Raw genomic sequence first — 14,808 nt, 5'->3', positions numbered from 1 at the left:
GAGTTTGAGGAAGCCTGCTACTGTGGATCAAACACAATGAGCAAACCTCTCCCACAGCCTTACGTCACAACAAACACCAATATGTTTCTCAACAGGGTAAGCTCACACATTAACCTACTAGTCCTCAAGGTTGTGGGGCATTAGGAGAGCACATTGTTGTGAGCTTTAAATGCATTGAAGGCCAACCTGCTCTCTTGAATCCAGTTTGGTCAGGGTAGCTTTGCAAATACATCCACAAAAGTGACACCAGTCATTTTCCAGCAACCAAATATCCCTCCTGATAATGAGATCTACATAGTGAAATGCTGATTCTGGGTGTGGTCAGTGACAGCAGAGCCGGGAAGTTGCTTCCTGAATATTGGAAACAATTGCTTTGATTTTTCTTGCTTTGGCCTCTCCCAAACTGGAAGAAAGCCCCAGGAAGCCATTTCCTGATTCCCTTCTAGCTAGCTGATCCTAGATTGACACTGATATGACATCCCTGCCCCCAGCCCCAAAGGTACAGGAGTTCTTTCCCCTTGCCCTCCTGTCTTTGCACAAGGCCGTACATCCCAGGGAACGGCGCTGCCACAGCTTGTATGCCCAGAGAGACTGCACACCTCATTAAACACACAGAGACACAAATACTTCCTGCAGATTAACTCGCAATTGTACCTTTTTACACCTGGCTGAGAACACCTGTCATTGTGATCAAGCAGCCATGCCTTAAGGGAGGGCACTAAAAGGAGCTTCTCTAAAGGTAACCAGCCAGGCTTATAGTTCCTGATTTGCACTGTTGGGTGCAGCATCAGTGCCCCCCCCTTTGGAAAGTCCCCAGTTCGAATCTTGCCTTAACAAATTCAGCCTAAGTTTACAGAGTATGTGGCTTCGGCGGACATAGGTTCCTTAACTCAGAGCTTGCTAATTAATGTGAATGTTTAGAGCGGTATCTACTGGTTGTGGTCAACTCACTTTTATTCAGCTCACACCCATTGAAATTAATGGACCTAAGTTAGTCATGGCCATTCGTTTCAATGGGTCTTTTCAATCAAAGTTGAACCCTGTATACACCTTTTTTCTGACTGGTGGGCTAGGGTTGCTGAAAGGTTTTCCCCACCCACTGCAACTCCCTTTCCCCAACCATCTTTCTCACAGCTGGATTTATGTCTCATATGCATTGCGAGAGGCAGGGGGAACTACCAGGAAGTTTGCAGTAGGAAAACCAGCAGGGAGAGGAAGGGTTAAGCACCCTCTGGCCAGCTGCATTTCCCCCTAAAAATGACCCTTTACAAAGTCACAATATTCAGCAGACACAGGGCGGAGAGTAACGGGTCATTTTTTCCTCTGCTGATGAGTTTGAAATGTTGAAAGAGTAAAACTGGCCTCCCTTGCAGGGGACTTGTTCTCTTCACAAAAACCCCTTCTTCAGCTCTGCCATTCATAGCCAGGCAGAGCATTTTCACTCTTGTTTACCACCTTGTCCCTCACCCAGCTGCACACCTAGGCAAGGGCATTTGGTTCAGGGCCCTACCTTGTGGCAGAAAGGATGGGAGCTCAGGAAAGCCTTTGGACAAGGCAGGGCAGGGTTGCTAAATTGGCCTACTTGGCAGGGAAGGCAGAACGTGGGGGGGGAGGCTTAAAAGGACAGGGTTTGTTTTGTCTGGAGATATGAAGGCAAGGCCTGATAACATGTATTGCTTGAATGTTGGGGAACTTGTTATCAGGATCCTTGAGAAGAATTGAGTCTCCAGGTCCACCTAAGAGGCAGGGGAGAGAACCACAGATTCACAAAGTCATTTTAGAGCAGTGTTTCCCGAACTTGGGTCTCCAGCTGTTTTTGGACTACAACTCCCATCATCCCTAGCTAGCTGGTCAGGGATCATTTGCACACTAGGCTAGCCTTTTCACACTCACAAAGCCCTCTCTGTCCCCCAACCAGGCAAGCAACAGGCTTATCAGGGTTCAAAGACATATTCTAGCCAGGCAAAAACACTCAAGGAAGTGAGGGGTGTGGCTGGGGAGAGTCCCAAGGGCCGGATAGGAAGGTCAGAAGCGCCACATTTCTCTCCAGGGCCTGAGACGCCCTGCCACTCGTCTAAGTCAGTTGTTCCCCAGTTGTCTCCACTGTTGCTGCACTTCATGCTGTGGAAGGCACCCAGTTCTCCCTTTCAGGGTGTAATGGAGACCGAAGGATGTTTTATCAGGCTATTTCTGTTCTTCAGGAAAGGAATGGCTCTTTCAGAACAGTCCAAGTACAGTCGCATTTGTTTCCCAACAATCTGGGAACCGTCTCACTCTGTTTTCTAGTTGCAAACTAAAATTGGACTGAACACAAACTCTCTCATGGGAAGTGCAAACTTGATATTCTTGAGGCTTTTCCAGAGTAATGGTGGTTGCTGGGGCCTTTGAATTCAGCCCACTGGAAAAGTGCTGCATTTTAAGTGATATGAAAGACTTGCCCAGCAGTGTTTGATCTACGATGTCTCATTCACACATGTGAGCCTGTTGTTGAGCAAGGACTTGTGAACAGGTCGTAAGAACAGAGCATAAGAAGGGGGAACACAGAAAGCCTACCAGATAAGGGTTATTTGCATTGAGTGGCAGCTCTCCAGGGTTTGGGGCATCAGGCCTTTCCCAGCCCTATCTAGAGATGCCAGGGATTGAACTCAGGTTCCCATTGTCCCCAGCCAGCATAGCCAGTGTTCAGGGGAGATGGGAGTTGTAGTCCACAAACTGCATGCTCCTAAGGTGACCTTTGCATGGGACATGGGCCTGAGGGCTGACGTCTAGGGTGGAAAATCACAATAGTAGTCTATCAGAGCCTATCTTGGGAAGAGTTAAAAACAGCTAATCTGATCTGTGTGCCAAAGGTGGGGTTTGCACCGCTTGACATTTCTTCCCGTCTAGCACCTTCAAGGCCCTGTCTGTAGACACATATGGCAAAGTTGGCAAGCTGGTGTCAAGGGCTTGGTAATGTTAGCAAGCTCAGCTTGAAATATGCATTTAAAGATCCCTTTCCTCCTTTCCTGATCGTTTCTTCTTTTGATTTTGTCTCTGTCTCCCCCTCCTCTTAACAAAAATGTGGCTGAATGCACCATCAAGATTGCCTCTCCATTCCTGGGCAGGGATAGTCTGATCGTTGTAGTCCGTGCATTGATAACTTCAAGGCTGGATTACTGTACAGTGGTAACTCTACTTACGAACCTGATCCGTTTCGGGGTGCCGTTCACACCCAGAAAAGTCCGTAAGTAGAGCACTGCTACTGTACGTGCATGAAGTGTGCAGATCACTTCTGCGCGCGCACGCCCGGCGAAACCCGGAAGTATACAATTATGGGTTTGCCGCATTCGCAGCCCGAAAATCCGCAACATGAAGCGAACGCAACCAGAGGTATGGCTATAATTTGCATTATGCAGGGCTGCCCTTGAGCCTGATATGGAAGTTCCAGCTGGTGCAGAATGCAGTGGCCAGATTGCTAAAGGGGGCACCTGGTCGACAACATGCGACACAATTGTTAGAGCATCTGCACTGCATCTACTACCAAGCCAGGTTCAAGGCAGTGTTAGAAACTCAGATATATGAATTAGCTCTTTGTCAAATGACACCTGTGACCTGGGAGATCATGGTTCAAATCCCCACTGAGTCATGAAGCTCACTAAGTGACCTTGGGTCAGTAACAACCTCTCAACCTACCACACAGGGTGATTGCGGGGATTAACTGCGGGTGGGGGTAAACCATGTACTCCTTGGATAAATATGTGGGAAAGAAATGCCCACATTAACCTTTTCTGCTTACTTGTTTAAGAAGCTGGAGGGGCCAGCCAGTTGTAGATGTTAGTCACCAACCCGGCATCCAGAGATCTCCACGTGGTTGTAGTTGGACACGCACCAGTCGCAAAATGCACCTGGTGCCTGCCTAATTTCTAACACTGGTTCAGTGGTGTTCTTTTTTAATTTGCAAGTGTTGGGTACTTAAGCTCTTGCCCTGATAATCATCTGATGGAATGTTGCTGGAATGTTCCCGGAGTTGGGGAGGCTCATTTGACAACATGGAACTGTGCCTTTAAGTGTCACCGCCCATTCCTGTGGAATATTCTGCCAACAGAGAGTCAGCAGGCGCCTTCTGTTTCAACTTCTATGCCTGCAGAAAACTTTTCTATTCCACCAGGCTTATGCAGGCAGTTAAGAATACATCTTTCCACAACAGTTAGCTCATTCCTTTTTTTAAAAAAAAACCCACAAAAAACTTTCTTTATATGGTTTTATGTACAGTTGTTGTGAACCTGTTTGATCTTTTCTATATGAATTAGTGGTGTGCAAATACTTTTATGAATAAAGAAGCTAAGAAAGTCAGCTTCTAGTCAAGCGTCTGTCTTGCTGAGTGGCACAATGCAACTCCCTTGTGCAAGCCAGCGAACGGGAGTTGCATCAGAATGCAGACATCCTCTGGCACTGTGCCTCTTCCCTTCACAGCAGCTAGCATGGGAGACGCTTTCTTGTGGCTTGCATCTGGGCACACCTCTTGCATCTCTTTTCTCGAAGCACCCACCCTGGCCCCATTGGTGCAGCAGGGTGGGGTGCAGCAATGGAAAGGATCTCCCGGGACGCACAGCAGAATCCAGCCCTGCTAAGCCTTCTTGAAAGCACCCATCCATTTGCCCCACATGTGCCTCTGTGGGCTGGAGCCAAGGAGGCAGGGCAGGGACTGCCTGCTCTTGCAGCTGTGGCTTTGCAAACCCCATACTTAAGCTCTCCGAGGCTCCCTTCAGTGATGGGGTCCGCTGGCTCTTCCACCCTGTAATTGGTGACCAGGCAGAGAGAAAAATGCAGCCTGCAATCCTGTGTAAAGAAGCTTAGCTGCCTTCACTACTTGTGTGTTGGGGAGTCCTTGAGACAAGCTGCCCTGGCTGCCACCACTGATGGTGGTAAAATATATATATATATATCCTGATATCACTTCCTCCCCACATTCTCATCCCCTAATTACAGAAGGATGCAACTGGGTGGGTGATTGTTGAACCCAGTTGTCTGCCCTGCTCCTGATATCCTGCACCAAAATCCTATCTGATGCCTGCCAGGGTTTTCCTGGCGCCACGTAGACAAGATCATGTGTTGGGGCATCCTCCAAGTTAACTAATGCAGAGTCGGGACCAACTCCAGTGCCTCCAGTGACTGATATGGATTAGGATCCGACCCCCCTCAACCATAAGGATGCCTGGGAAAAGCAGCAATGCCCCTTGGTCTTCGAACATAGACCATGCGAAGATGACATTGCAGCATCTTCTTGGCAGTGTTTTTGTGTTGGAGCTGCCCTTGGGAAAGAAAGGATTCAAATCTCTTTTCCCTGAATGCTGTGGTTGCAATGAATATTGGGTACACACCCCAATATTAATGGTGTGGTTCTAAGGGCCCCTCCCAACATCCTTTTTTATTGTGTGTTTATGATTATTTGCGCTCATTATGGTATGGGGTGGTCATATGCAACCTCACTTTCAATACTGTTTGCGCCTGCATAATTTTCAGGTTGGGCACGCTGCTTTGTTTCCAGGTAGGGCATGTTCTGTAACTTCTTGCTAAAACCCTCTGAATTTTATACCAGCAAAGTTCTGGTTTGTGTGGTCCCAGTAAGCCATATAGTAAGCCATATAGTTTAGCTCACCACATTGTGCAAACTAGACCAGAGTAATCCAAGAACAACCATGGCATATTTTCATTTACAGACTATAGTTAAGGCACCAGGCTGGGTTTGCATACAATGCTAAATCAAGGTTTATTAACTTAGATTTATTTAAACGCAGCAGGGCTTATATTTGGCACTGTTTAAATTTGGTGCCAATTGCAAACTCGCACTTTCATCAGTGATTAACTCCAGTTGGGAGCTCCCAAGTGGCACTCATAACAGCAGGGCTTCCTTTGCGTGCCAGGTTTTTAAGCTGCTGAATTGCAAAGCCACACTTGCAAAAGAACAATCAGGAACACACTCAGAAATTCCTGTTGTTCCTTTGCAACTGCGGCTTCTCTTGCCCCACACCTGATGTCATTCTTTGCCTGAATGGCAAGCCTTATTTAATGCAAATCACCAAGATAACATTTTTTTGTCATTGGGAAATATGTAAATACTGTACATAAAATAAACAAAATGCATTTGCCAGCTTAGGAAATTTAGCAAGTGTTGCTGTCATCCATATGCTTTCAAGATCCACATCTCCAAACAGCTCGATTTGTCTCCTTTGATTCTCACCAGCCCCGGCTGTCAGCGTTGCTTTTTGAAGAATCCTAAAGAGTGAGTAGTTTTCTGCTTTGAAAACTCTTCGCTTCCTCCAGTAGTTCCCAGATGCTTTTAACTCTGCTCTGCAGAGCTAAGGTGTTTTGGTGTTGCTCATTCTGTCTCGCTCCCCGCACCCCGCCGAAAAGGGGGGGGGGCTTGATCGAAGCATGCTCAGCCTTTTGTGGGTAAACATTCAGAGGAAGAGGGTTTCCCAATTCAGGCCTACTGCGTCCGCCACCTGTTGCAGGGCACCTGCTGTTGCATTTCAAGGAATATGTAGAATTATGCTCAGTTGCATTCCATTAAAGTATCAAAATTCAATTTGCTGCCGTCTGTTTTGCAGTCTGTTCTGCCGTTGGTGGCAGAAGCTGCTGAACGTTTACATAGTTGGAGCTAGGGTTGTCAGATGCTGGGTACAAACAACTTGGGTGTAGGTGGGTGCTATGGTCACATCCTGTTTGTGAGCTTCCAAAGGCTTACCTGTCAGGGGTTCTTGCGACTACTCCAGAGTAACGACGCTCCGCATGCTTGTCTTTAAACAGTTTTTATTAGTGCAGTCTATTTACAGTGAGACAGGTGTGTAAAACATGTCTGCTCATTCCGATGCAGAATCCGGCACTGCCCCCCCAGGTGATCTTCTCCAACATAGGAGTCTCGGGACAGTGAATCTCCTCCCTTTCTTTCTCCTGCGTAATTCCGGAACCAGAGGAAAGGGTCTACGCTCCATGCTTTCCTTTTCCCCCTTTCCCCCCTCTTTCCTCCCTCCTGTGTAGCCGGGGCTCTCCCATGCTGCTGGAGCCCTGGCCCTCTCTCTCCACTTCCTGACTAGCCTCCTCAGAGCCCTCGCTTCCATCACTGCTTGGGGAGGAGCTACTTCTGATGCAAGGGGGGAGGTTCTCTGTACTTTCTCCCCCTTACATTACCTGACTTCTGTGGCCTGGAAACAGACCCCTTGACTAGATAGATGCTGATCAGATTCTGTAGGCATTTCTTAAACCCGACCTCTTGTATACAAGGCGGATCTCTAGCATGAGAGGTAGTGGGATGTCAACATACCACCACTCAGAAAATTGCCTCGAGTTGTTACGGCCACGAGGGTTGCGTGGGGTGAAAGTGCCTATTTTAAGCGTCTAATCTTTATTTCAGAAGCAGTCTGATGGAGAACCAGCAACCTCCCGACTGCAGTGGTTTAACTGAGTGCCACTAAATTTGGAGTCTTGAATGTTCCCTGGCTTCGCCACACAAGTGTTGATCTGATTATCTGGCCTGGAACATGTCATCGGGAGAACCTGTGAGTGGTCATAAGAACACAAGAAGAGGAGCCTGGCTGCTGGGTCAGGCCAAAGCTCTATCTGATGCAGAGCCAGCAGTAATGCTTAACCATTTGATAGGGTGGCAGGGGGGCTTTGAGCAGCAGCGATCCTTGCATGCGGGCAGGAATGTTACAAAAAGTCTATGAAATGTTGGAAGGTGTGTTACGTGGACCCCACTGCTGGGATCTCATGTGGTGACTTGGTTCACACACACCCACATCGTGCATTTCAAGCACATGCCTTCCTGCAAAGAATGCTGGGAGTTGTAGTTTAAGGGAATTGCAGCTCTGTATGTTCCCAGGATTCTTTGGGGGAGCCTTGTGCTTTAAATGTGGATGTGACTGTGTGTTTATATTGATAACAGTGTCTGTGTGTGTTTAGATTGCTTTGGGGCTCAGGCTTAGTAAAAAGAAAAAGGTGGGGGGGGTGCGGAAAACAGTTGATTCAATTAGCCACGCGTTCTTGAGTTACTTGACAGCCTTATGTAATTTTTGTCATAACAGCAATTTTCAAAGCAAAGCCCTCCCTGATGCCAAATGTTTCTCTGCCCTGCTGCAACCTTTTTTATGTTATCCTCCACTACATCAAGCAATTCCACCCTCCTCCCACCTGCCTCACTCTCTCCCCGCCTGCCCCCCCCCCCACTTCGGGCCTTTCCCATCTTGCTCATTTGGCCTCGGTTTGACGTGTGCGTGTGTGTGCGCGTGGGCATACAGAAAAACTGTGAGCATCTTTCCTTCCCCGCTGTAAACTGGAAAGAATCACGGGTGTGGAACAAAAACTGAAAGAAGGGAGATCTTGTGACCAATTTGAAAGCACTCCTAGCTTCAAAGTCCTGCAGGCTACCCAGAGTTACATCTTTCCATTAGCAGATGCCATCGTGTATGGACAGAAAGTGCAACCCCCACCCCTTTAAAACCGACCTGCCAGTGGTGGAAGGGAACCTTGCACCCGGAACCTGTCCACACTTGTTGAAATATACTTTTTAACTGAATGCTGTTTGGTGGAAAAATAGCTGGAGGAGATTGCTCAACTTTTGCATCTCTTTTTCTAAGTGTGTGTGTGGTCAGACTGGAAGAACTCTGCTCTCTGCCTCTGGCCTTTTAAAGTCAATAGAAAGTAACTCTACATTGCTTTGCCCGGAGTCTTGCTGGAACTTGGATGCTAAATTGGCGTTTGCACTGAGACTGTGTCCATCATACTCCCATTTCCTGCACACTGACTGCGTTTCCAGTGCTAGGTGGGTTTTTAATGCATGATCACAGGACATATGTATCCTGTAGTTCGTTACAAAAAACTATTGTTTGTTGTAATGCTTCTCAAAGAAGCTTCACTCTGATTGGAGTCCTTAAGCCTTGGGATCCTTAAGCCAGTTGCTATCCTCTCTGGCCAAGATGTAAACACCTTTGCATAGGTTAGAGATATCCCCTCCCATGCTCCCTGTGTGTGAACAGCTGATGTGAACAGCTAGGGGGGGGGGAAAGCTGGGGAAAATGCCTTCACAGGCGTCTCTAAGGCGGTAATGTGAACACACCCTGAGATGGGGATTAAGAGTCATTTGTGAACACACCAGAGATTAGCAAATGTGCAAACTATTTCCTTTTTAAATGTAGTAGTTCTTTAATCTTTTTGAGAGCATGCTTCTAGTCCTCATGTTAATAATAATAATAATAATAATAATAATAATAATAATAATAATTTATTTATACCCCGCCCATCTGGCTGGGTTTCCCCAGCCACTCTGGGCGGCTTCCAACAGAAACATTAAAATACACTAATTTCTTAAACATTAAAAGCCTCCCTAAACAGGGCTGCCTTCAGATGTCTTCTAAAAATCTGGTAACTGTTTTCCTTTTTGACATCTGATGGGAGGGCTGGCGCCACCACCGAGAAGGCCCTCTGCCTGGTTCCCTGCAACTTAGCTTCTCGCAATGAGGGAACCGCCAGAAGGCCCTCGGAACTGGACCTCAGTGTCCGGGCAGAACGATAGGGGTGGAGACGCTCCTTTTTGTTCACACAAAAACCAGCATGGACACTCTACAGCAAAAGAGTCAGAGAAAACATTTGGCTTACATCAGACTTCCATTGGCCAGAGGATATAATAATCTTAGTAGTTCAATACGGGCCCCAGGCATTTACTGTGCCCCTCCCCATATTGTTACCCCTCCCCCCTTTTAAAAATAAGTAATTAATCCGCTACTTTATGCAAACCAGTTTTGTCTGCTGGATTTCTCTACTCATCCCTTCTGCACTGTGAAGCTTCTAATGTTACCAAGCCCATGCCTGCCTTCATTCTGCAAGCCCCATGGAGCCTTCTGGTATAAACAGCAAATACAGTGGTACCTCGGTTTACGAACTTAATCTGTTCCGGAAGTCCGTTCTTAAACCAAAACCATTCTTAAACCGAGGCACACGTTCCCTAATGAGGTCTATCGCCGCCGGTGCCCTTCCACCGTTGGGATTCCGTTCTTAGACCAAGGTAAAGTTCGCAAACTGGGACACTACTTCAGGTTTTGCGGAGTTTGTAAACCAAATAGTTCGTAAACAGGGCTGTTCTTAAACCGAGGTACCACTGTACTGTTATTGCTTAATTCTAGATTAGAGCCTTTAGCCCTACTTATGCAGTGCTTTCCCACAATTTTGTGGAAGTGAAATTAGAAGTTCGACATAAGCATATAGTGCTAGATTATACTGCAATGCTGTTCCCCATGGCCAAGACCCCTTCTATAATATTACTCATAAGCAAGTTCCATTCAGCAAATGTCCTTTCTAATGTTAATTAAAAGTTTCCTGTATTCAGTTTTTATTTGATGTTTTTATTTTTTCACGTTGAGCATGGCAATAAGATTAGTGGCAGATTTATTTCCCCTTAAATGTTGTCTCAAAATTGCCCACCCCATGTCAGTTTCTTTTTCCGCAAGGGGAGAAAGCTTTAATTCCCATTTTTATAGTTAAATAGTTCCCCTTCCTTGGGAAGAGAAATGGACTCTGGGAGGCTGTATTAAAAAGGCTATTCATGGCAGGCAATTAATAGGACATTCCTCACTAGTTTTACTGCCACACTGAATGCAAAGCAATAAATTACCTGAGACTGCAAACAGGAAGTGTTTAATTAAAGCTATAGTAGCCATTAAGAGTCATCATCACTTGTCAGCGCAAAACAAAATTGTGCAGCAGCTGTGTTTTACTACCCCAAAATTGCCACAAATCTGGCCTGAGGGGAGACTACAACAGAACACCACAAAACTGGCTGACAGTAACATTAACTGGGAACTCCGTAAAAAGTGAGTAAAAAAGGGTGGCAATTCTAGGAGGAAGTATTAGCTCAGAAGCAATCTGCCTTCCTCCCTCCTCTCCAAAACCCACTATTTTTGCAATCTGAATAGGTTGTGCTAAGGTAGCTGAGTGGTGACGTTTCCCCCTCCAGCTGCTTAATTAGGGCAAGATGCAGAATTTAAGGCAAGTGCTTCATTGGCCAGGTGCACCAACAGTGTCTGCTGTGATCAGGTTTTGGAACCTTGTACCAAAGTCACATGCTGTGTTTTCCGAAAATGGTAGTTACTTACAAAGAATATTCCTGTTTGAGCTTGCAAACTGACTCTACTATGGTCTTGCCATCAATGTGTCCTCATGCAGCAGGTGCCAAAGAAGGAAGGAGATCCGTACATCTCTGAGTCTGTCTCTCTCTGTGTGTGTACATGCTCAGTCTTTGCCAGTGTTCTGGCTATATGAACAAAGAACAGGATATTGGTGAATCTGGAGCTGGAAGTTCTTACAAGAGCCTACAGTTACAGACAGTGGTGTAGGTACAGACCTACTAAACTGTCTTATAATGAGTTAGGCGTTTCTTCATCTGTGCTGACTGGCGGCGAGTCTCCAGAATTTCAGAAAGGAATCCCTCCCAGCCTTCTCTGGAGATGCTGGGGATTGAACCTGGGACTTTCTGCATGGAGAGCATGTGCTCTGCGACTGAACTATGGCCCTTCCCCAGAGTAGGGCAGAGATGGGATAAAGCACAGCCACTTATTTCACAGCAAGAACAATGATGTCATCTCCCAGGGAACTATTTGCCAATCCTCTGAATGCCAAATATTGGGGCTGGGGTGGGGACATAGCCAACGAAATACATCAGAATAAAATTAAGGAAGAGTTGTGGTTCGCTGACAGAGCATCTGTCAGTGTGCCTGCTCATCCCACCCCCCCAACTCACCAGTTTGAGTGGCGAGGACAGCAAAAAGTGGGGGTGGGGACTGGAAAGCTCAGCATAGTAGTGGGGATGCAAATTGCTAATGGGAGGGGAGGAGGCAAGGATCAAATGAGGAGCAGGGTTGTGTGTGTGTATGAGAGAGAGAGAGAGCGCGTGTGTGCATGTGGAATGGTCACACCCACTGCTAGGGGTGAGGGAGAAATCCGATTCAGTTTACATTTGAAGGCATTTACATTTAGCTAATTTGCACTCCTGAAACAACATGCAAACTGAAACACCACTGTCCTTCATAACTCTGATTTTTCTGTGCAGTTCTGTAGCCAAATAAAGTGTACAAAAATGCATATACTGAGGTAAAGTATGCACAAAATGCATATATTCTTGGAAATAAGATATATTGGGGAGATTGCTTTGCAAAAAATGTATTTTGGGGGAAATTGCAAACAAATATTTGGAGATATTCACATTCGAATGCTGGTGAATTTTCTTTGGGACTTGAGAATAATAATCCGGAACTCAAGTGGAAGTGTGGAGAACTGAACTCTTAAGATTTGAAAATAAGAAACGGAGAGAAACAAAAATGGACAGATCGGACCGTCCCTTCCTTCACTGCTGACATGTGGCCCCCAGAGCATTAGCTGATGGGATATGTGGCCCTTGGGCCAAAAAAAAGTCCACTACCCGTGGCGTAGAGACGATACCAATGGCTGGACTCTGTATAAACGCTTTCCTATAATTACCGGTAGCAGCTTGGAAAAGAAAGGCTGTTGCACAGTGGCAGAAGGCCATCAGAGAAGGGCCAAGTCCGTCCTCTCTCGACAGAGACGTGGCTGCAGAAACAGCTGTCTTCAGCAGACCCTGCCAAATGTCATTCGGAAGTTTCTGGGAAGAGTCACAGTGGGCTTTCTTTTTGCAGTCCTGCTTCTTTCCCCCACTTCTTCAGGCATCAGTGACGTTTCCCCAAGACCTGCCCCCCAAATCACCTGGATACTCTGCAGCAGCTGTGGCATGGGCCTTAATTAACATGGATTGGAAGAACGGCTTTGTTAGTCAAAACATTAATTATGATAGCGCTGGAAAGCCCACACCACCACCCCTGTTTGGCATTCCTGGGTGGCATGATTAAACTGATTTGGCTGTGGAAGAGGAGCAGAATGAAAAGGAAACTTGTTAATGCCATTTGGAATAAACTTGCAGCGCTGTTTGGAATCAATTTCTCAAACGCTGCGAGGTTTAGTTGTCTCCAGATCTCCTTGCCAACCGCCATCCCTTCCGTATTTACCACTCGGTTGTTCTCCGCCGCTGCCCCCCCCCCATTTCCACCTCCCTCTCTCTTTACTTTCTGTCTGCTGAGGTCCCTTTGTCTCGTGCATGGAAATGCACCATCCATCATTACCCAACAGAGCGAGATTCTGTTAACTGTGCAACTTGTAGCTGCTAATTACACAATGCAGAGATGGTTAAAGGTTTAAAGGAATGGCGGGGGGGGGATTGGGGATAGCAGAAAATGTACAGCATTTTCTGTTGGCTGCATGATTCTTGCCAGAGAGGAAGGTGGTGGGGCCAGAGTTCAGAGGCAGAACACAAGCTTCGTGAGCAGACGGTCCCTGGTTCAATCCTGCGCACCTCGAGTCTTAAGAAGGGAACAGTGGGCAGGTGATGAGCAAGACCAGGAGGGCTCCCATCAGGGAGTCCACTCAGCTCTGCTCCTAAGACACTGCTTACATCTTCTTCATGCAGGGCATGAAGGTGTTGTGGAGTTGGTCCCCACAGGAGGCAGTGATGGCAACCAACCTATATGGCTCTAAAAGAGGATCACTGGAGAAATTGGAGTTCTTGGTGAAGTCCAGAAATAAACAGTAAATTGCAAGAACTCGGGCCAGGAGGAAGATGAATTTCAAGTAAATCTTCAAAAGGTTTTATTTATGTAATGATGAATTCAAATAGGAATTCAATTATAAAAATAAATTCCAGTGTAAAAATCCCAGGACAAGGCCCTGTTTCGACAATTCTTCATCAGCAACGTTTTAATGGTCAGAGTGTACCAAGTATGTTTGCCTTATTTTTATTTGCCTATCATACTGGAATTGATTCCTATTTGAATTCATCATTACATAAATAAAACCTTTTGAAGATTTACTTGAAATTCATCTTCCTCCTGGCCCGAGTTCTTGCAATTTGCTGTTTATTTCTAAAAGAGGATCAGGCAAAGTGCATGGAATGTCGGGGGTGTTTCGTGGCTGGGGCAACTGTCAGATGGGCTTTATTTTATTAGCATGTTTTTATCTTATGCTGGTCTGTGACCGTAATAAAGTTTGGTGATGGTACCTCTCTGAGGCCCGAGGCCCAAGAAAGCCCCCTCTATTGAAGGCTGCACTATAGTGGGCTTCATGGGACTGATAGAATGAGGCTCCCTAAGGTGTTTCTGTGTGACGCTTTGCTACTGCTCCCATTATAAATAATATTTATTTATTTATTTATACCCCGCCCATCTGGCTGGGTTTCCCCAGCCACTGTGGGCGGCTTCCAGCAAAATATTAAAATACAATAGTCTGTCAAACATTAAAAGCTTCCCTAAATAGGGCTGCCTTCAGATGTCTTCTAAAAGTCTGGTAGTTGTTCTTCTTTTTGACATCTGGTGGGAGGGCGTTTTACATGGCGGGTGCCACTACCGAGAAGGCCCTCTGCCTGGTTCCCAGTAACATGGCTTCTCGCAGTGAGGGAACTGCCAGAATGCCTTCAGCACTGGACCTCAGTGTCCGGGCAGAACGATAGGGTGGAGACGCTCCTTTAGGTATACTGGACCGAGGCCGTTTAGGGCTTTAAAGGTCAGCACCAACAATTTGAATTGTGCTCAGAAACTTACTGGGAGCCAATGTAGGTCTTTCAAGACCGGTATTATGTGGTCTTGGCGGCCGCTCCCAGTCAGCAACGTACATGAGAATTCTACAGAATTCAGGAAATGTAAAGTCAGCACCCAAAGAGCCTACGAAGGCAGTGTTAGAAACTCAGCTATATAAGCTAGGTACCAAATGGCACTT

The 14,808-nt window shown here is 46.5% G+C and overlaps 1 protein-coding gene across 19 annotated transcripts in view; it reads left to right on the top strand.

Moving 5' to 3' along the window:
- MAP7D1 (MAP7 domain containing 1) overlaps positions 1-14,808 on the top strand; it is a 58,926-nt gene that overhangs the window by 12,845 nt on the left and 31,273 nt on the right. For 5 of the 19 annotated variants that reach the window (XM_088672273.1, XM_088672275.1, XM_088672277.1 and 2 more), the window contains exon 2: positions 7,394-7,538. The exons of the other annotated variants lie outside the window; for them this stretch is intronic. The gene's annotated coding sequence lies outside the window, so the exon portion shown is untranslated. The remainder of the gene's footprint in view (positions 1-7,393; positions 7,539-14,808) is intronic. 19 annotated transcript variants of the gene reach the window in all.

Source organism: Zootoca vivipara, chromosome 6, assembly GCF_965207765.1.
Source record: "Zootoca vivipara chromosome 6, rZooViv2.hap1.1, whole genome shotgun sequence".
Classification (NCBI taxonomy): domain Eukaryota; kingdom Metazoa; phylum Chordata; class Lepidosauria; order Squamata; family Lacertidae; genus Zootoca; species Zootoca vivipara.
The sequence above is the reverse complement of the archived record's forward strand: the minus strand, read 5'-3'. Positions and strand labels throughout refer to the sequence as shown.